Below are 21354 nucleotides of genomic sequence, written 5' to 3'. Positions count from 1 at the left end.
TGTTTTGTGGCTAAGTTTTCTGTTTCCCAAACCTCATTCTCTGTCCCCAGAAGATGGCATTATAATCTTCTTTGCAGTCTTCATTCCATTCATATGTAATGGTAGAAGTCTGAATTAATATTTACTTTCAGAATCTCTAGTCAGACTGTCTGTAACTATTTTCCATTGTCTCTCAACACATGTATGTTCTGAGCCTTCTTTTACATAAGCTGTAACCTGTAATAATCCCTGATTTTCAACTGCATAACAGACTTAAATATTTTTTAATTAACTAAGAATTTGTTGGCGGCAAATACTCTTCAAATTTTCAGTTATTTCACTCACTCTAGCAGCAGAGGTAACATATTTATGCCATTCTAGACTCAGCTGCTTAATCAGCTCAGCCTATCAGCAACAGAAACAGAGTCATGTGGCCGGTGTTACAGGAAAGAAATCCCTCAGCTCTCCCATCACAACATTAATTTTAGTACTATTTAGTCCAGCATCTCACCTTGCTGTTTGTATATTTGGAAACCAAGTATTTTTAAAGGACCACTCTGGTCTTGCAAAAAAACAAACAAAAAAAAAAAAAAAAACAAAAACAAAAAACAATGCAGACGTCCAGGTGGTTTACTTTATTTTATAATTTTCTGGCATGACTTTCTCTTTCATCTAGGGATTTCCCCTCTACAACACAGTCTCTGTTCCTTTCCCCTAGAATGAAAGTTCTCTGAAGTGCTATTTAAGGAATGCCTGAAGAGAGTATTTGCACATTTATAATCAATAACTCTGCATTTTTGTTTTTGTCATCTTTGAAACATTTACATGGGCCTTTTTTATTACAACTGCAGAAATTGTTTAAGTGGGGTTTACTATAACAAAATGTGCCTTGATTAACTGATATATGATTATTTTATCCCAAAGCATCTAACACCTTGGGGGGTGCACTAAAACAATGGCACAAGGTTGCAAAACAAACATTTCTTTCTGTACTCCAGACATGAGGGCATTCCCTTGCAACCCTGAACTATATAAATATATTTATACATCCACCAACTCTGGCAGTGCACAAAGTCAGAGAACAGGGAGAAAGTGACATAAATGTAGTACTCGCCTTCTCTGAGTCTAACCACCATTATAAGATGATGGCAACCCTCCAGTGGCAACGTTCTTTCTGAGTGTTGATAAACTGGCTACTGACAAACAAAATGTTTCCTGATTAAATGTGTTGTTTTTATGAAAGAGTCAACATTTATTTAACTAAAGTATTCTCCTATCATCCTGCACTAGCTCATTTTGCCAAGCAGAAATGCCAAGGTTACTGAGCTGCTCACTGATGTGATACAGCAGTGCTGACTTGACTCTTTGATTTAAGTCTGCAATTCCAGAGAATGTTTAGGTTTATATCCCTAATGACAGAGGGAAGATGGCAGGGGATACAAAGACATTGCTATGAAGGTTCTTCCTAGACACACACACAAATACTTAAATGTAATGATCTACATGTGAGACACAGAGAGGCAAATTCCTAAAGAAAGCATCATGACTACATGAAAACCCAACAAGGTGTGCACTGAATAAATTATCTTCTTCTTCTTTCGGCTTTTCCCGGTTAGGGGTCGCCACAGCGGATCATCTGTCCGCTCATGATTGGCATGCATGAAAATGCCAAAAAATGGAAAAGAGAGTTAAACAGTAGTTTGCTTATATAATGCAGTGTATGGATTATTTTATAGGTAGTAACTACTGTCCAGGATGAGGACAAGTCGTGTTTAGGATGTAGTTGTATTTTAAGTAGCTATAACACAGCCCATTCACTATTACTGTTGTCTAATGTACCTGACAAGATTATTTTAGTTGGAATGTTATGCTTAACAAAGAAAAATAAACATATCAAGCAGTCAGTGTCTTCAGAATAAAGAAAATCTAGAGACTACATAGCCTCCCTAATACTTTAAAAAGGGCAGTTTACAATCCCTATGAAAAGTAGATTAAATAGTGCAATAATTAAATAGCAAAAAGAATATTGAAAACTAGGGGTAACAAACGTAAAAACTGTGACAGTTACACAGAAAAGGATGACATTTCTATACAGTGACCCAATTATATCTCTCTCTTTTTAGGAACTGTATTATTATCTTATCTATCAGATTATCTGCCATTCTAATATTAACACTGAAAGACATTTGTTTTTAAACTAAGGATTACCATTCAAATATTAAGCGAAAGTTGGTAAGTGGCAGTTTTGACACCTTTTTGACTTTTCCCCAATTTTTTTTATTTTGTGACAGGAAATACAGAATGAAATCAGGGAAGGATGTTTAACCTTCTGGATAATTCACCTTAACGCATACCCTCTTGGTTTACCAATTTTCTAAATAGGTTGTGTCCATTTATTAAAAAAAGGTCCATCCGTATTTTTTTTTTTTTGCTTTATAATCTTGCGTTGATAAAAAATTTAATAGACAAGAAAACGTAACCGACAACCCTTAACTAACTCCAGCAATGGGAATGGGATTTTGATTGTGTGTGTGAGAATACGTACTCAAACATGGAGGTTATGGTTAAGTGCGAGGACCAATGCCACACCCAGTGCACACCTGGACCAGTCGCTGTTGCCTAGAAGCATCCCGCCAATCCTCTTAGCTCACATGATATGGTCTCGCCGCCATTACGCTTGCCAGCTCGCGAAGCCGGTGGGCGCGGCCCTCATTGGTTACGTCATGGCGCGGAGGCTTTGTGGCTGACATCAGCTGTCTATCGGTGGTAATGTTGAAGGACCTGCGAGTGAGAGAAAACGCTTGAGGAGCGTGTGTTGAGCTGGGTAGTCCTGTTACACGGAAAGGGAACGCGCGTTCCATCAAGGGGTCTTTTCTCTGTCCTGCCGAACATTATCACCTCAGGATTAATGGTACCCAGCAGTGTACGGAAGCGGCGGCAGCCGGCCGAGTCATGAGAGGATGCGAGATGTCCAGAACATCGGGAGCCTAGTAGCAGTGAAAGACAAGAGATCTGTGAAAGAATCTTCACGTTCATAACCGTTATTGTCGCTAGGGACCACAGCCACCGCCAAGAGGTAAGGAGAACGGTCACTTTGCTGCATCCAGTAGCTGTGGGGTGGGGTGGATATGCTAATCTCAGTGTGTTTAATTGTACCGTAGAGGTGAGCACGGGGGTAAGGGATATTTCATATTTTTCCATGCCAATGACCGACGTTAAGGCAAGACGGACGGACAGCTGATGCTTTGTAATACTAGTTCTGTTTCAGGCGTGAGGGACATTTTTTAAGCTTCTGGTGGTCCGGCTGTGATGGTAGGATGAGTGAATGAAGTGACGAGCGGAGGCGAGATGAGTCGGACAGAGACGGGTGCATTCTGTACTTTGAGTAGGGATCGTTGTTGAGGCTGGTTGTATGCACAGAACAAGCTGTCACTCTGCAGGGGTCTCAGTTGCAGAGGCATTTCAGACTGCCAGAAGGACGTTGGTCCATTGTGCTTTAGCCGTGGCTACAGTTATGTTACTGAAAAGTCTGACCTCTCTAATAATCAGATGTTCTAAGTGCATGATGCCGATGGACATTTCTCAGCCCTAGGTAAATGGTGTCACTTTTACGAGTGATCTGGTCTTCCACACTGAAGAACCCTTTTGCCCATGATGCCTGGATCGCAGATGTTAGTACTGCACAGACAGCTGTTTTTTGAGATGTGCTATCTCTGTATTCTGCACAGGGCGGAAGAAGCAGCGTTCCTTCAGATCCCAAGTAGTGCCATGTATTTTAATTGTTATGAGGGAACCCGAGGGTATTAAAATGATGTGCAACATGGCAAAAGAATGTGTAATGGAACAACAGAGCTAATTCTATCCGCAGTTATAATTTCTTTTGGGCTGAAGTGTTACTTTCTCGTCAGCATTTGACGATAAAGATTTTGATAATAGCAGTAACTTACTGACAGTTAACCATTAACTAGAATAGATAATCACCTAATAAATACGATTAGGTAAGGAGACCCTCTGGTGGCTGCCATGTCTAAGATAAAGAGGTATTGCTGTTTTGTCCTCCAGCTTAAAGTTAAGAGTCCCATATTACACACACACATTTATACCTTGTGTGGGCGAGCAAGGGTGTAAAATATTCCTATGATACCTATCCCTGACAGTTGACCCTCTGTTCAGAGTTTGAACCCCTGTTCCCTCATATATGCACTGTATGGAAAAGCAAGTATATGAAGCAGTTATGTGGCACACACACACACCTTGATATGGGAGAAGCATGTATTTTCAATTTTTTGGTCCTTGTATATACTGATGCTGTTCTGTCTTTGAAAACAGTTCCTCTGCCATCTGTTAACAGTGGCTAGAGAGTTACTTGCCATATTCCTGTTGCTGTGGTTTAAAATGGTAATGTGCATCTTAAAGTTTAATATTACATGGAATGTTTCACACAGTTCATTCTCTGCACCATCTGTTGCGCAGAGCACACCTTGTTGATGGCCATTGAAATTAAGAGCTGCTGCATTAATTATCAATGCATGATTGTTAACACTTTGAAGACCAGTGTCTATGTTAAACAGCTTGCGATACATTCAGAAGTGGCTGAAATATGCTGACACAAGACTATACAGCCCGTGAAATATTTTATAAGATGTTTTGTGCTTTTTAGCTGTGCCTGACCATGGTCAGTCCAACCTGTCTGATTTTCTGTGCAGCTGTAATGAGGGGAGGGGGCAAATTTCAGATGCATCCATTAGCTCTATTGCCAATCACATTGCAAAACTAATCACTTCTCTTAGTACCTTTTTATTAGTTTGTCAATATCTTTGATTTCCTGTAATTTAATATCCTAATAGTGTAAGCAATGCGATCTTTTAGTGAGAAGTGACACAGGAGAGCTTGTAGGGCATACAGGGAGCTGTCCATATTTCAGCAAGCTTCTCTGTTCTTTTCTTTTTAAGAATCCAATTCATATTGCCTGCAGCAGTAATACTAAGGTTCTAAGTTACTTGCTATAGTACATGCAGTCACTTTGTATCCTTTAATGGATCGCAACCAGTTCTTTACTACCACTGGCGCAGATTCCTAAGGATTTTTTTTAGGGTTTGGTTCTATTGATTGCAGACTATAGCTGATGTATTAATTCTCTGAGTGACTGAAAGCTCTGTGCTTTCCTTTGTGCTCTTCACATTATTATAGTTGTATGATTGATCCCAGTAGTAGGACTCACACTTTTACAGGGAGCAAGCCATTCTTGCTTGCCTTTATGCATTGTCTGTACATTGTGACCTGTGTTCAGGCTGCTTATGCTTTGTCATTTGAGTTGATGGTTTTGTCATTTAAGCCATACTGTTTTGTGCATTGTTAATACATTAATTTGCATGTTAGGTGGGAAAGCTTTCTTACTCATTTTCATACTGATTTACTTTTTTCTTAACTGTGCTTCGAGATTGATTTTTTTCCCAGTGGATTTGTGTGTGTGTGTGTGTGTGTGTGTGTGCACATGTCTATTTGCATATGGAAAACACAAATTGTACTCTGCAACTGCAGCCACTCAAGTGTCATGTTTTTCACCTGTTACAAAATGTGGTTCTTTTTAATGAGACAGTGTTGTTGTGTGTGTGTTTTTTCTTATAGCTTTGCACTTTTTTAATGTTATAAGTGAATGTTTGTTTTTCACTTCTTGACTACCCTGCTGCTACATTGCTTTTTCAAAGCATTTCGGGTTCTAGGAGTTAAGTGGTCCTCTGACGCCTGAGCAGGCTGCTATGATTTCCTTCCTGTTTCTTTTAATAAGTATTTGCTTATTTATCATTATTTGATCATTAATACATTTGTTAAAGTCATGATTGATTATCTCTTTAATCTTTTAAGGAGAATATTTTAATTATAAATATTTTTAAAATAAACGTTTTTATGAAATGACATCAAAGTTGTCTTCTAACCTCACTTAAACTGATGAAAAAAACATCCTATTCTTTAAAATGCAATAATGCCTTTTAGAGACGAGGTATAACTGCTATTTATTTTTACAAAAAAATCTTTATCTGATTACAGACAGTTTTAGTGCATTCATTTCACTTAGGGCAAATCTGTTTTTTTTTTTTTTAATATTCCTTCAAGATTTTTTCCCAGCTTTAATCTTTAGTGGTATAAGAGCTTACCATCATCTTGTCCTATTAGTTTCATGTTTTCAGACTTCCTGTACATTTTCTCGGCAACATTTGAATATGAGGTTGCCAAACTGCTGGTGTAAATAAAATGTCCTGTTCTGGTATTAGCTGGTGGATGAAGTGGTTTACATTTTGAGCACATGATGTGGTGGCATTTGGATAGACTGTGTCTCTGGTTACTATGATTTTGAGTATAACTGAAATTGTGGTCTTTTTTTTCATTGGCTTTGGATTATGATTTATTGTTTAAAAATTCTACTAGGAGTGCAAGAATTGGATTATTCATTCAGTACATATATTTCTTTTCTGTGTTGACCATACCTTTGTTAGGATGCTTTTCCCTTTTGTATACTTTAACAATTCTAATGTGCATTTGTTTTTAATTACAACTACTGTTTGCAAAACTTCCCATTTTAATGGAAAGTGTTGGCGTAATGAATAGGATTTTTTTGGAATTACATCATTCTTTTAATCTTTTTTGAGGCCAGAATGCAATGTGACATTGCCAACAAATAACGCTTATTTTTTCTCATTTAATATATTGTCCCATTATCTGACTTCACAAAATATTGAAATCTTGTACTGAAGTATTTTTGTAAGCTGATTTTTTTTTTTTTCATCTTGAGTGTGAAACAATGCCTTAGGTGGCTAAATATGTGTTATTTGTCTGAGTAACCTGCAATTCTTTACACGTCAATAGCTGCTGACTGCATCTCTCTTAAATGTTTGTTTGCCTTGCCTTGACCAGGTGTCTTGAGGATCACTGCCTTGGAAATTATTCATTACTGCAGTTACTTGGGATAGGTGGGTTTTAAACTACAGATGGAGTGTGCTTTTGGTCCATATATACCAAACAGAATGTTATACATCTTATTAAGACAACCCACTTATTTATACTTCAGTAGAATAAAAAAGATTTATCAGAAGATAATGTATATGTATGTGTGGTGTGTGTGTGTGTGTGTGTGTGTGTGTGTGTGTGTGTGTGTGTGCATATAATATGTGTATATATTTATAAATTAAAAAATGTAATTTCATTGTACACTATATGGTTTGTAACAATGCTGATTTATTTACTAGATTATTTCATTATGTTGATTTTAAAGAGCTCTCCAGAACCAGATTTTTCATGAAAGACCTGAAGAGAAAAGCGCTTCATAGTTTGTACATATTAATCAATGACTTACTTTTAGAGAATAGAATTTCACATAAAAAGCAAAGTACATGTGTTGGATTGCTTTATATTAAACTTTGGACTAAGTGAGCGAGCGTTGTTTTTTTCCTTTTCCGAGGTACTAGCTTGGATTTTTTGGTTTTAGTGACCGTTTGGTGCCTTTATTCAGCATTTCACAGTGATATTAATAATGGCTTACTTTTAGAGAATAGTTTCACATAAAAAGCTAAGTACGTAATTATATTTTCAAGTTGTATATTTCTGTCATGTAGCGTAGTATGTGTGCATCAAGTCACAGAGAGATCTCCAGAGCAAAATCCATCATATTCTGATAAGCTTAATCACTGCAGTAATACTAGTTTTGTTGCCAAAGTAATAAACATATTCTTAGCACATTGAGGTCATTTTGATTATGATCACTGTTTCTTTGTGTATTATGGTAAAACAAACTTAGAATGGAAGAATTAAAGAATGAGCAGTTTGTACTGAAATATGTTAATTGGAGTTTTAATGTGTGTTTAGAGTGCATCTGCTTTATATTTTCTGTACAAGTTACAAAAGTAAGTTACATTTTTGTTTAATGGAGTTATGTTTTTATTTATTTTTAATAGAAAATTGATGGCTTCTCTGGGTCAGCCTTTGATCTATATCTGCTTGGTGTACCCTGTGTTCCTTTGAGTCTACATTTACTGCCCACCTTACAGAGTCATTAAAAAAAAGTTAGTTCACTGTAATGAAACCAGAGTGCATCTAAGACAAAACAGAATGTGTCACATGGAGTAGAACATGGGGGTAGTTGAGGCAGGGATACTTTTTTATGTGGGATATTGGCATTAACCTAGTAATAACCCATCTGCCATAGTGGGCCATTTTAAGCTCCGCCAAATTTCACATATCAGAGGTAAGAGTCGAACCCTGTACTTTGCGTCTGTGAGGTTAATACTGTAACCATTATGCCAACCCTTATGACTTTGTCAAGGAAGTGCAGTTCTCATACATTGACATTCATATTTGTGTTTATTCTGTACTGCTTTTGGAAGTCTGTTAGATAGATAAAACATATGAAGAAAATAAATGGTGTGTGTTTAGTCTTTTGATATTGCTGCAAAAGAGACTGTTTTATTGCTCACCTCTCCAGACTTAACCTCATTTAGTAATTTGAACATCTACCATGATTTTGGACTTGGGCTTGCCATTTTTATGTTATTGTTGAATACTTGAACAGTATCCTTTTTCATTTATATTTTTGGGTAGACATGCTTGTAGCTGAAAATCATAAAAGCTTCAATTACATTTAGTGTTTGTGTTAATGGCAAGAATAAGGAAAGACTGCTTATATTCACATATTTAACCAGTGTACACAGTCTTTTAAAAATCTATGTAAACCAGTGAGCTCTCTTTGCTTTAAGATGTGTGAACTATATTGTTAGAGCCACTTCTCACTTGATGGCAGTGAAAAGGGCCCTCAGAGGACTGCAGAGCTGGCTTTGTTCAGAGAACCAACATAACAGCTGTCAAGACTTGTTTAGCTTTGTGGGGGTGATAGTAGGAATGTAATTAGAAAAAATGATTTTTTCAACATAATCTGTGATTCAAAGAAAGGAAGCATTGATTGGCTTGATTCCTGTCTAGATTTTGCTTCTTGTCTTCCTTAGTTCTATTTTGCTTGTTTTAGCAGCTTTTGTTCACAGTGGCACTGTGGAACTGCCATTGTGAACATTTTTTTAAGGTTTTTATGTTTCATGCATTGTCAGATTTTAAAGGTCTTGAAACTCAAGGTCATAGACTTGAAATGCTTAGTGGCAGCATGTTTGCACTACTGGCTGTGCTTTCATTGTGTGTAGGTTGTAGTTCTCAAAATGTTCTTTATTACATAAGGGTACATAATGCAGTTTTACAAGTGGTGAAACGGTTAACTACAGGTCTGTTGTACCTGTTCTTGTTCTTCTCTTGATTGAGAATCAGTTAAGGGCAGCCTGCTTTTGTACAATTGAACATTGTCATGGGTGTGCCTGCTTCTATGTCTCAGTACAGGGCCATATCCTTGGCATTGTATCATCTTTGTAACAGTGCCTATATTCATCAAGCCGAATGCCACATGCATCTTCCCAGTTAGAGAGTCCTAGTTATCAGTCTTTTTTTTTCAGTCCATTTTGCTTGGTCAACCAATATGTTCTGTTTACTACCCACATATTATATTTTTAATAAAATGTTTTCAGTGAATGCTGTTAGTGTGTACTGTCATTTTTTATCACCCTGAAGAGCTAGTGCTGCATAAATTAATTTCTGGTTAACAAAATGTTTTTCCATTAGATTTACATATATGCATCAGTTTCCATTAATTACATATTTTTAAAATGTTGAGTATATTAAGCTGCATAGCTTATTGAGGTGTGTGTGATGTAATCTTTAGTCTTAACAGTACCGCTCACCTTAGCCACTGTTTGACTCAAGGTGGTTACATACTTTATCAGTATGTTGTTGTTTTTTGTCCTAAAAGTGTTGTCTGACAAATCAAATAAAAATAGAACTAGTAATGAGCTTTGATTGGTTCTTCTCTGCAAAAAAAATCTTACTCATTTTTTCATTCACATGTATCCATACATCTAAATCATTTTAATTCATCTTGCTTTAGCTGAATACATTTGTGTCATCCGTTGGCACGGTAAATGTAATTTTTTTCTCCAAAGTGATTGTTTTTGGAGCTTTCCAGTGAGTATGTATTCATTTTAAGCATTACATATTGTTTTTTTCTAGCAGTTACTTGATACAGTGTTTGAATGTGTAGCCGAGTTTTGAAATGTTGGGAGCTGGTAAATAAAGGCTTTGTTAAATAGCCCATAGATGTAAGGTGTCGCTGCAGACTTGGCCAATGAGTACTCCCTTTTTTTTTTTTTTTTGTAGAAGCCCTGTGAGATTTTGTTGCAGTCAGAACTTAACAAGTGTGGCCTTTTCAGCTGTTAATGATTGTTTTGAGTAGTCTGACATGAAGCCCTTTCTTGTATATCTGTTAGGAATTCAGAGTCCACCTTTGACAATGGGGAATCCCCATCAGTAGAGTCTTTTGTTTGTAACTGTACATAAACCAAACAAACATCCCCACAGTTCCTATCTAGTAGTCCCTGGAAGAGGACGGTGGGTTCTTTTAAAGTTGCATTTCTGTACTGTTGTGATAAGGTCAGAGACAGAAAAGTAATAATTCGGGATGCAACAAAAACATTGACTTATGAATATATTGATTACAAAATTGCAAATATTTAAGAATTTCATGTGAAATATTTATTTTCACTCTGTTTGTTCAAGTAGATATCAGTCCAAAATGTTCTATGTAAGGTTTGTCTATAGAGTTCGGCTTGAGGAAAAGAATTTGGCCACAGAGAAGCTAACTAGTACATTTTCTTTACTGACCTTGTCTGGCAACTTTTACCAAAGCTTACTATGTTACTGCCCCTTCAGCAAGCCCTTACCAGAGCTCCTGCTGCAGCATTGGGGGTGGGGTCTGTTGCATTTAATGCATTGAAAATAACACTGGGTCTTCAATTTACACTCATAACACTAGTATGGTATGTAGCTTAAGTGATGGTAAAAGAGCAGCAAAAAAGTTCAAATTTAGCCAGATAATCTTTCTCAGTTTTTGTACAAATGACTGGTATTGATTTTAAATGAGCTGTGTATTTGTGTGTGATACAAATGTATGCTTTATTGTTGTGCATTATTTCTGTTTGCATGTGCAACCTAACTGTTTGAGTGGTAACTCTGTGAATGGCTACTTGGTCCATGTCAAGTGAAAAAAAAATTACATTGTATACAAAAACATGCACTTTTTTCCATGATATATCAGTTTAACAGCTAATCACTTATGCTTTTTACAAGTAAAATTTCTATGAGTGTGACATGGGTATATATATTAATGCATTTGTGGTATGTATATACATACATATGGAGATAATTACGTGTACTTACAGTTGTTCTTTGAAGTGATAAAAATGAATCATGATTTTTTCTTTTGTGTACCATTTGTGATTTTGGTGACAGGGAAGTTGTCAGTTTAAAGTACACTTGTGTTAATGTCTGAACCCTTACTGATATATAATAGAAGAGTTTATTTATTACTGTGCTTTGCAGCCTTTGAGGCGCCTCTATAGAGCAAGCATGACATAAGCATTTTAATTAACAATTATGTTTCTGAAGGTGACCCTGCAGTTAAATCAAGATTTTCCCTAAACAGATGCAATTTTTAAATGAGAGAAAAACAAGGATTTAAGTGCTAATGCAGTTGCAGCATTTGGCAGGCGAGCTGTCTGGCGCAGTTTTTGTGACCGTTTATTTGCATGCTTTACGTTTTTCAAGAATGATAGAGGCCTTTTCAAGGCATCGTCACTTCCATGGCAGCTTATCTGCATTTTGTGCTACATCCTTTGGTGATCTTTGTTTTCTGATTACCTGGTGTACATAGAATGCATGTTGCAGCTGCTCTCAGATGCTGGACACAGTTTAATAGCCCATGAGATGTGAATCTTGCCTTCACTCCACAATAGTGCCCTTGGATATATTTTTACTCAGGCACACTAAATCTGGTCTAATTATATTGTGAGGCAAAATGTACATTTTCAAGTTTCTTGAATTAGTTGTATTTTTTTCTATTCCTGCCTCACAGGGGTTACTATTAAGGGCTCTAGTTGTGCATTTCTTGAGAGATTGACAGCAGTGCTTCCTGCTTACTCTTACAGAACGGAGCTAAAATTAAAATTTCATTTCTACTGAAGGTAAATCTGATGCAGGTGGAGCAGTAGACTATGCTATTAGCAATTCAGTTTCATAAGTTATTTCATTTCTTTTCAGAGGCAGTTCTGTTCCGATTATTTTTAGCCTCACTGGAGGTGGTATATACATACGGAAACTAACCAAAATTAAATCAAGTGCAGCTTTTGGTATTTTTAGTAAAAGGGTTTTGGCCTGAATATTAGGAAAGTTCCTGTTTTCTTTTCAGTGACTATTCATTTTCTTATTGTCAGTCCGTTTCCTCTCTTTACCTGCTGACAATGGAATTTCTTTGACCTACTGATTTTCTGGTGTTGCATTTTAAATATAGTATAAAAAGTACTGTTTTATGTATTTTTAATGTTTTGTTAAATATGAAAAGCTAGAACTGTAGCAAACTTAGAACAGAATGATTTGCCAACTACAGATGGAGTCTGCTGAGCTCTTTCGGAAATATCTTTTCACCTTGTCAATGTGTACACTGTCATGGGAATGGATTATTATCATGTATGCATGTCTTTACTGTAAGAGTGCACACTGTTAATGTACATTTAATCTGCTAAAATGTTTCAAATTTGCTAACATGTTTTGGCATGTCTGATGGCTAGTGCTCACGGTTAACAACTTAAAAGAACTGTGCGTTAGAAAGCTGCGTCCAGACCATACATGTAACATAGTTTTGAGACTGTTTGTTTTTTAAGCTGTGATTCAAAGAAACTTTACCTTGATTTGCAACCAGGAAATACCATTCATTTTATTCCTTTTCTAGTAACACTTAATGGAACGTTTTTTATAAGAACTGAGTTGGGATTAGAAGATTTATATAGCTATTAGTATCTGCAGATTTTGTTAATTTTGAAGATGATGTAGCTTCCAAGTTGAACTTTTAATTTAAAAACAGTTTTGAAAATTATGTATCCAGTGTAAGTTGTGTTATAATCTGTTTTCACTTACACAACTGCACTTGACAGCAGTAGTGATGTGTTTTAGATGTGTGAAACACGGTTTTGTTGCATGTTTGAAGAAATGCATGTTCTTGGTGCAGATACTCGTATACTGTCAGTCTTTCTACACAAGGCCATTTCTTTATGCCAGGGAGTATTTTCCACCCAACAAAATTATCCTTACAGTACCACTTAATAAATGTCACATGATTTGTTTTTTTTCATGTCTTTTAACATTTCCTTGCTTCTCAGCTTCCTCTGTATACATGTTGAGTTTGCCTTTACACTAACTTTAGAAATTTGTCACCTTTTCTTTTACAGCATATTGTCCATCAAATTTTAGGCCTTTTACCAAGAAAAAGCCACACTGTAAAGTATTTGTAGCCTTTTCTCTCTGTCAGAGGGCTCAATACCAATTAATTCATTAACTTCGTAGTGTCAGTCGCAACTGAGAGACAAGCTGTGTGTGGAATGTCATACCACAGCTAACATTAAAAATAAAATCGGTGTAATTTATGTGTATATGTTTATAGGTGATTACTAGGCCGATGATCCCAAGAGGGCTTTTCAAGCCTAGACGTGTGTCCCAGAGAAGGGGTAGTCTCTGAGACACATACCTGCCCATCCAACATGTCCTATTTATTTATTTTATTTATTTATTTATGGCTGCAGTGGTGCAGCGATTAGCATTGTTGCCTCACAGCAAGAGGTTCTCCCGTTCAATTCTCGGCTGGAGTGCCTTCTGTGTGGAGTCTGCATGTCCTCCCCGCGGTCGAGTGATGTTAAAGACATGCAGGTAGGTGCATGCGTGAATGGGTGTGCCTTTTTTGAAGGTTGGGCATCGGGCTGACAACTTGGCACCGTAAAAATCCACTGCCAATCATTAGCAGACCAGAGTTCCGCTGTGGCGACACCTAACCGGGAAAAGCCGAAAGACATTACTATTTATTTATCTATCTTACATTTGTTTACCGGGGAGGTCCGACTGGACAGAGCTGTCAGTTTTCAGAGGAGGACCGGGGGAAAAAGCTCCAGAACAATTGCTAACATACTATACATAAGATATTTACAGTGAGCATTGTGGTTTACACATTCACTTATAAAAATATAGCAGATAATAACATATGATTGCATAAAATATTTACAAAAGCATAGAGATTTAGACATACAATTAAAAGTATATGGCTGTTCATACAGTATGTTTAGTAGAGATAATCTTGAAGATGTACTGAAGATAAGACAAGAAAGGAAAACTATAAAAAAGGAAGGGAATATAAACCATTTCATAGGAGGCACACGATTTATGTTGCAGACAAGATTTTTGGTCCCTAGATCAAATAATTCTGATGCAGTTTGTTTTCCAGGTGTGAGGAACCTCTGTGGATGCTCAAGTTGTTGCATATGCCTGATCAGGTACATACCAAAGGGGTTATTATAGTCCCATGATTGGTCTGATAAGGGCAGAGAGTACGCAGGAACACTGACTTTCTTGAAATTGGATGCCATAATGCCATACCCTTATTTATAAGTAATGCAACATAGAATTGTTTCCTTACTATCACAGAAACATGATGGTTAAAGGTCAAGTTACTGTCTGCATGCTTTCCCAAATCCCTAACCACTGTGTCTACTTTTAGGAGTGTATTATCAGTGTGGTAGTTTCCACAAGTAGCCATCTTTCCAAAAGATATTATGCATTTCTTGGCATTGAGGTTTAGACAGTGGCTCTGGCACCCGCTAGTGGTCTGTGTCAGGTGTTCTTGAAAGCTATTTGTGTCTTTGGGGGATTCGGTGACTGTACCTAGTTTGCAGTTCTCTGCCCTACTCTAACTTCTTTGATCCTATATTTGAGCCAGCCACGGGTTTATACCTAATTTCTTTGAGTTTGTCTGCAATACCTGAGTGGGTTATTGCGTCCAATGCTTTGGCTTGGTCAAGGCAGGCAGTATGCACCCATTTTGGTATCCTTAGTAAAAGGGTTTTACTCCTTGTTTAGCATTTCCATTTCTTTCCATGGTTTTGCTTGTAGTTTAAGAAGAAAGACTTAATGCATTTTTTTTGTTTTAAACATGAGAAAAAAACACAATTTAGTAGTAGTATTAAAAAAGTGACTGATACTGTATGCAAAGGTTCTGAAAGTAAGCAGTAATTCTTAGTACAGCCATTCTGTGTGAAAAGAGAAAATGGCTAGCTGGGAGGAATAGTCAAAAAGTGTCCTCCTTCACTGAAAAGAAGAATCACATTTGCTGCCCACATCAGGCCATTTGAGAGTAGAAATGTTAACAAATGCAATCCCATTTGTGGCTGCAGAGTACATGAAGTTAAGTTATATCTCTCTCATTTTCTGAGTGTACTGTTCATTTGTTTATACTACAGTACTCGCCCATTTTTTCATAATCAGTGCTGTAGCTGCTATGTTTGCCTTTGTTTCAGTTTTGTGCAGACTACATCAGTTGGCAAATGATTCTGTGACTCTACCATTCTTTGAAATAAATCTTTTACTTACACCTCAGTTGTGCTTTTATAATCAGTAGGGTAGTGGTGCACAACTTCCGGCCTGGGGGGCCAAATACGGCCCCCAACCCAACAATATTCGGCCCACGGAGAGTAACCAAAAATTTTTTTTTTAAAAAGTGAAAAATGCTATCCCTTACTCCAGTCACGCACACTTTCCAGTACATACATACTTCTCTTTTTTTTTTTCTTCTTGGTCTTCACTTACCGTGAAGGACCTTTTTTTTTTTTTTTTTGGTCTTCATCTGGTCCCTGCCTGTCACAACAGAAGTCTGGCATCCCTGCCTGTACGTATTGTTAACTCATAACAACGTACTATGTTTCGAAGTGGCCCCCAGATACATTAAGAATTCATGTAGTGGCCCTCCCCACAAAAAGGTTGTGCACCACTGCAGTAGGGGATTCGAAGCAAAATAGTGACCAGAGGAAATTTGGCCTGGGTATCTGGTACTCTGCACCTTACTGTTTTGTTTCCATGTGTTAGCAAACTGTATTGCCAGTAGTAGAAGAAGATGACACTTAAACTTGTTTTATCCAAAAGAGAGCACCTCAGGAATGCATTACCATTTTTGTTGCTTTGCTGTGTCATTTATGTCTGAATAAGGAATCTTGAGTTCCTAGTTTGAGTTTGCTAAAGTTTGATTTTTTGGGGATTGGTTCCAGTTGTTCAGGGTGCTGAGTCACTTATTTGAATCCTGTCACTGTCCGTTTAATGCCACTGGAGTGTTGCTGAGGGGCTTCAGCAGCTCTTCTTCTAATAAAAATGTAAGTCATGCACAAATGAGGTGCATCTGTGACAAAATGCCATGTATGGCAGGCTTTGCCTAGGTAGTTCCCAAAGAAGCATTAAGTAAAGGGTAGAATGCAGAACAAGTGTTGTTGGTTACTACCATCTCGGGAAGGCAAAATTGATTTCTCCTGTAGGTGATACATAGGTGTCTGGTAAGGTCATGGGTCTTTGCACTGTTGAAGTGTATAGGAAGGTGTTTTCGTTCAGTCCTTGAGCAAGTTGCCATGATCATAGTTGAATGTCCTACATGATTTTTACCTGCAACCCAGGAAGAATGTATGGGGTAATAGAGATCAGGTTAAGCTCTATTGTTTCTGTGTCTCAAATCTTAATGCTGCATGTTGTAGACACTGGACTAAATAAAGTCCTGACTGATTTGCTTTTGAAACTCTGTCAAAAGGCAGTACAAATACAGAAAATGGTAATTTTCTTTTCTGTTTTAATGTCATTGTCTCAGTTCCCAGCAGCGTCATCTTGCTCTCACATTCTGTCCAGATTACCGTAATTTAGGCTGTTGTATGCAGTGGCTGTACCATACATTTTTATTGTGGATCCATACACTTGGACCCAATTTATGTCAGATGCCAGAACTGAGTGGCTCCTGACCATCTACTTAATTGTTAGCTGACTGTGTATCAGCACTTGTGACTATAACAGATAAAATAGTACAACTTTACACATGGAACTTTTTTTTTTTTTTTTTTTATTGCATTTTGGCAGTTGGGGGTGTTATTGATAACTAACTCTAAGTAAAATGTAAGAATAAAGTACCTGTTAGGAAAACATCAGCAGGAAGGTAGCATCGAATATTGCTTAAAGGATGTGGAGCTTTGAGTTAATTTAAAGAAAATGCTTCTCTGAGTGTTGCAGTTTTAGCATAGCTTTCAATTCAAGGTGGCAACAGCAAACATAATGGTGAGGTTTGAAAACATATGTCTTAGTCAGCATTCCTCCATTTTAAAGCTACATTAAGAATGCATGGGGTAGATATGTACAGTTAGCAAAACATTTTATTTATAATCCTATTGTGATTTGTACGAAACATATTAAATATGTTTTTTTTTTTTTTTTTTTGTTTAGTGTGGAAAGAATCAACTTAGACTTGAAAGTGACATGCTAGGATTAGATGAGTATTTAGTATCCACTTGTCATTATTTGTATGCAACGTGCATAATGTGTATACATATTTACAAGACATTTAAATTATGATGATTCAAATTGCTGTCTCTTGAGTGTGAAATGTTGTCATGCTAGACCCAGAATATTGACCCATGTATGTTTAGTAGCAACCCTCCAGCAGACAACACAAGACACAGCTACATTTTTTGATCATAGAACAGATGGTTTTGCCTTTTTGGTGTTTGTGATTCATGGTGCTGGTGTTTTATTTATTGTAGATATGTCTGCAGTTTTTTTCTTTTGTCTTTCCTGACACATACTTGTGTTTCATTGCTAACTGGTATGTAATGTACAGATTTCAGTGTGCTTTTAGCTACTTTACCCATTTTTTTTTCTCGATTCATATGTGTGATGCTTTGAAAGAGGACTTCATTCATTTCGTTTTTACCACACTTTGGGAAAATACTTGTGTATTAATGTCCATCACCTTGTAAATAAGTGTCTTATTGTATTGAGCATTGAATAAAACCAATTTGTTCCTACAACGAGCATGAGAAATCTTGCTGACGCTTGCTTGGTCAGCAGATGTAGACCATGTGGTAGTCCCAGTGTGCCTTTCAGAAGGAATTTTGTTGGCGATGGCAGAGGAGAAGTAATGTAAAATATATGCAGTCCAGATTCTCTTGGAAGTCGTGTAAGCAAGTGTGTGCCAAACCTTTTGTCATTTCATAATTTAGGTCTGGAAATTGAACAATATTGGGCATCTGGTGATGGAGAGTATGAAAGGTTTCCAATGATGTGGTGGTGCTAAAGGGTTGGAAGAGTGCTGTATGGCTTAGGTATGTCCTCCTTTGTTGTAGGGGAGTAGGACAGTAAACTGTTACTGAGTCTGTGAATACTTCTGGCCTGAAATCAAACCAAAGGAATCTAGTAGAAAGTCAGGCAATTCCTTACTTTTTAGATACCATGAAAAGAAATGGTGCACCTGTATTGTAGACTGGATTTGATCATAACAATGTGATGCATCAACAATACACCAGTACCTTGTAATGTGCAGTAGAGTGCGGGTAAAAGGTAAGAATGGAATAAAAACTTTGGTCAGTGTGAAATTGCATGAACTTAGATGTAACTAGAAATATCAATTACAAATGAAATATTTATTCAATATTTTTACTTGAGTGTTCTAGGGAATTGTTGCATTCATAAAATTTTAATTTTCTTATATATTGCAAATTCAGTTTGACACTTGGCTCAGAGGATAAAGGCTGTGGTCTGTAGTTCCTGTGGTACAGGGTTTGATTCTCTCAGCCCTTATTTATTTACTTTGTGATCTTGTGTAAGTCCCTTAACCAAGTAATACTTGGGGGCAACTTGTATTTTGGGCTAATCTTCTCAATGAATGTAAGCCTAGTAACTACCTAAATCTTAGCTGTTGCTGAGACAATCTAGTTTAAAAGGTGATTAACTTCCACATCCATCCACTTTAATTTTAATACTAGTTTGTGATTGTAGCTTTTACAGTTATTCTTTTTTCTATGTGCCATGGACATCTGCATAAAACCGATTAGTCTGCCAGGTATTGAATTGTTTACTCAGCCTTTCTGATGGATGTTTTTTTTTCCTTTATCATTCATTTGACAAACGGATTGCTGGATGATTTTCAGCTATGAAATAATTATGTCTAACAGAAGTAATATGTTTGGCTACAAGAATGAAAGCTGCAAATGACATTGCCCTCCAGCTGATGAATTGTTTTTTTCTTCCTGTTCTTCCATTCTGTCAGTGAGCACAGCTCATTCAGTCAGAGTGTTACTGTGCAAGGAGCCACAGCTTTCTGTTCTTTGCTCGTTTCTTGGGTGACTGCTGGGGGCATTCTGACCTGAGAAAGCAGTGTAGCATTTTTTTTCTGTGTTGCTTGGTGAAACAGTTGTGCTGCAGCATTTATCAGGAGACATACTAATCCATTTAGCTCCTATATTCTGCAGCAAGCAACTCCTGAATGATTTATTTAGATAACCTTGATGTAGCAGCCCAACAGTCAATTCAAGAGGAGGAGGGGATACAGAAGGAACCAGGCTGTGACTGAATATGACTTTTTAAATCTACATTTACAAAATCTACATTTACAAAGGCACTTCCTGTCCAAATTATCTGCATGAGTTTGGTACCACAGAAATGGATGGTATTGGTGGACAGTTTTTTTTCAGAGCTATTTGCACCAGGCATAATTTGCTTGTGATAACTGTTGTGACTTGCGCCCATGCACCTGTTATTTTTCAAAGTCAGTTAAGTTTCACTGTTAATCTGATGAAAAAAGGATGGAGTCCTGATGTAACTATGGACAGAAGCATTTACATATTGATCCCATTCACAGGAAGAGTCTGCTGGGAGTTGGTGGGGTTTCATCTAGCATAGTATGAGACTTCTGACGTGTGCTACAGCAGTGATTAGTAGGGTTGGAGAGATACCCAGTGGTCCCAAGCATGGGAGCATGCTAGAACACGTGTAGAATGCCTTTGCATCCTTACCTTCTTGTGAGTATGGTAGTTGTCCCCTGTCCAAGTTTAATTCCCAAGCAATAAGTCTTTCCCTGGCCATTGTCATATCATTCCCCTCTTCTGTCACTGTCCAGGAAGGAGTGAACCATTTGGACTAGATGGTTGGTGGATCATTGGAAGAGGTAAGAGTCCAAGAAAAGTATTTAAAAAAATCACTTTACCTAATCTCCCTCCCTCCTTTCTTTCTCTCTCTCTCTTTCTCTCTTTCTTCAGTTCCTTTAATATTAGTGGCTACAGTGAGTGACTGGATGAATGCATTAGGAGACTGTTACAGCACCATAATTACTTGACTGAGTTTCATGGCCACGTTGATTTTGACAAGTAGGGGTGATTTAGCATACCTGTCTAAATTGCAAAAGAAATACATTGCTTGGGGAAGCTCCTGCTATTGATTGATTGTATTCGTTACAAAGACATGCATCTGGAGCGTTTCTCCCTGGGCCTCCGTTGAAAATTGGCCCGTTCCAAGTCAGACTTTCCCAGTTAACAAATGTTAAATAAATAAATTGTATGCATGTGTTAATCACAGTAAAGACACTTACCCACCTGGAACTTCTAAGATAAAGGCTGGAAGTACTGCCATGTTAAGTGATTTGCTCATTCGCACAGTCGGCAAATGGAGGTTGAGGGAATCAAACCCTGGATTATAGAAAACCATTAATTTGCATCTCATAACCTTAATCTTGTGTACTAACTAACAGACAGATTTCTTATCTAAAACCAGAACAAACCCCTTATTTAAAGAAGTGCTCAGGAGACCAAATCCTTAGCCCCACAAAAATGAGTTGTTTACAGTTGTCCATGATTTTGCAGCAGTTTATCCTTTTGAGTATTTTTGCCAGTCAGTGGGTTCATAAGTGTAAGCCGCGGTGGTGCAGCGGTAGCATTGTTGCCTCACAGCAAGAGGTTCTCCCGTTCGATTCTCTGCTGGAGCGCCTTCCGTAGGGAGTCTGCATGTCCTCCCCGCGGTCGAGTGGTGTTTGAAAGGCATGCGTGGAATGGACGTGCCTTTGTTGAAGGTTGGGCGTCAAGCTGGCACCTCAGCACCCGTAAAAAATCTACTGCTAATCATTAGCGGACCGGAGTTCCACTGTGGCAACCCCTAACCGGGAAAAGTCGAAAGAAGAAGAAATGGGTTCATAGGTGTAAAATCAGAGCTATTAAAATGTATGTTTGATTTTTGTCTCCGTTACTGACAATAGAAGCAGCACAGCAAGTGGCATAAGTATCTTGTGTGTTTTGGTGCAGGAAATGGCATCAGAAGTTGTTGACAGATGAGAAAAGTGTTTGCAAGTGTAGCATACGTTAAGACAGGGTTGCAGTACTGCCAGCCAAGCGGTGTATGCTATTG

At 37.5% G+C, this 21354-nt stretch overlaps 1 protein-coding gene across 30 annotated transcripts in view; it reads left to right on the top strand.

Annotated features, from left to right (window-relative positions):
• The first annotated feature begins 2715 nt into the window (after positions 1-2715).
• LOC122787386 (receptor-type tyrosine-protein phosphatase S-like) overlaps positions 2716-21354 on the top strand; it is a 3272784-nt gene continuing 3254145 nt past the window's right edge. For 9 of the 30 annotated variants that reach the window (XM_044054059.1, XM_044054057.1, XM_044054056.1 and 6 more), the window contains exon 1: positions 2716-3055. The gene's annotated coding sequence lies outside the window, so the exon portion shown is untranslated. The remainder of the gene's footprint in view (positions 3056-21354) is intronic. The other 21 variants (XM_044054068.1, XM_044054065.1, XM_044054061.1 and 18 more) reach the window with 5 other exon arrangements.

Source organism: Protopterus annectens, chromosome 13.part0, assembly GCF_019279795.1.
Source record: "Protopterus annectens isolate FY-2018-M chromosome 13.part0, PAN1.0, whole genome shotgun sequence".
In the NCBI taxonomy this organism is placed as follows: domain Eukaryota; kingdom Metazoa; phylum Chordata; order Ceratodontiformes; family Protopteridae; genus Protopterus; species Protopterus annectens.
This window is presented reverse-complemented; position numbering and strand designations above follow the sequence as displayed.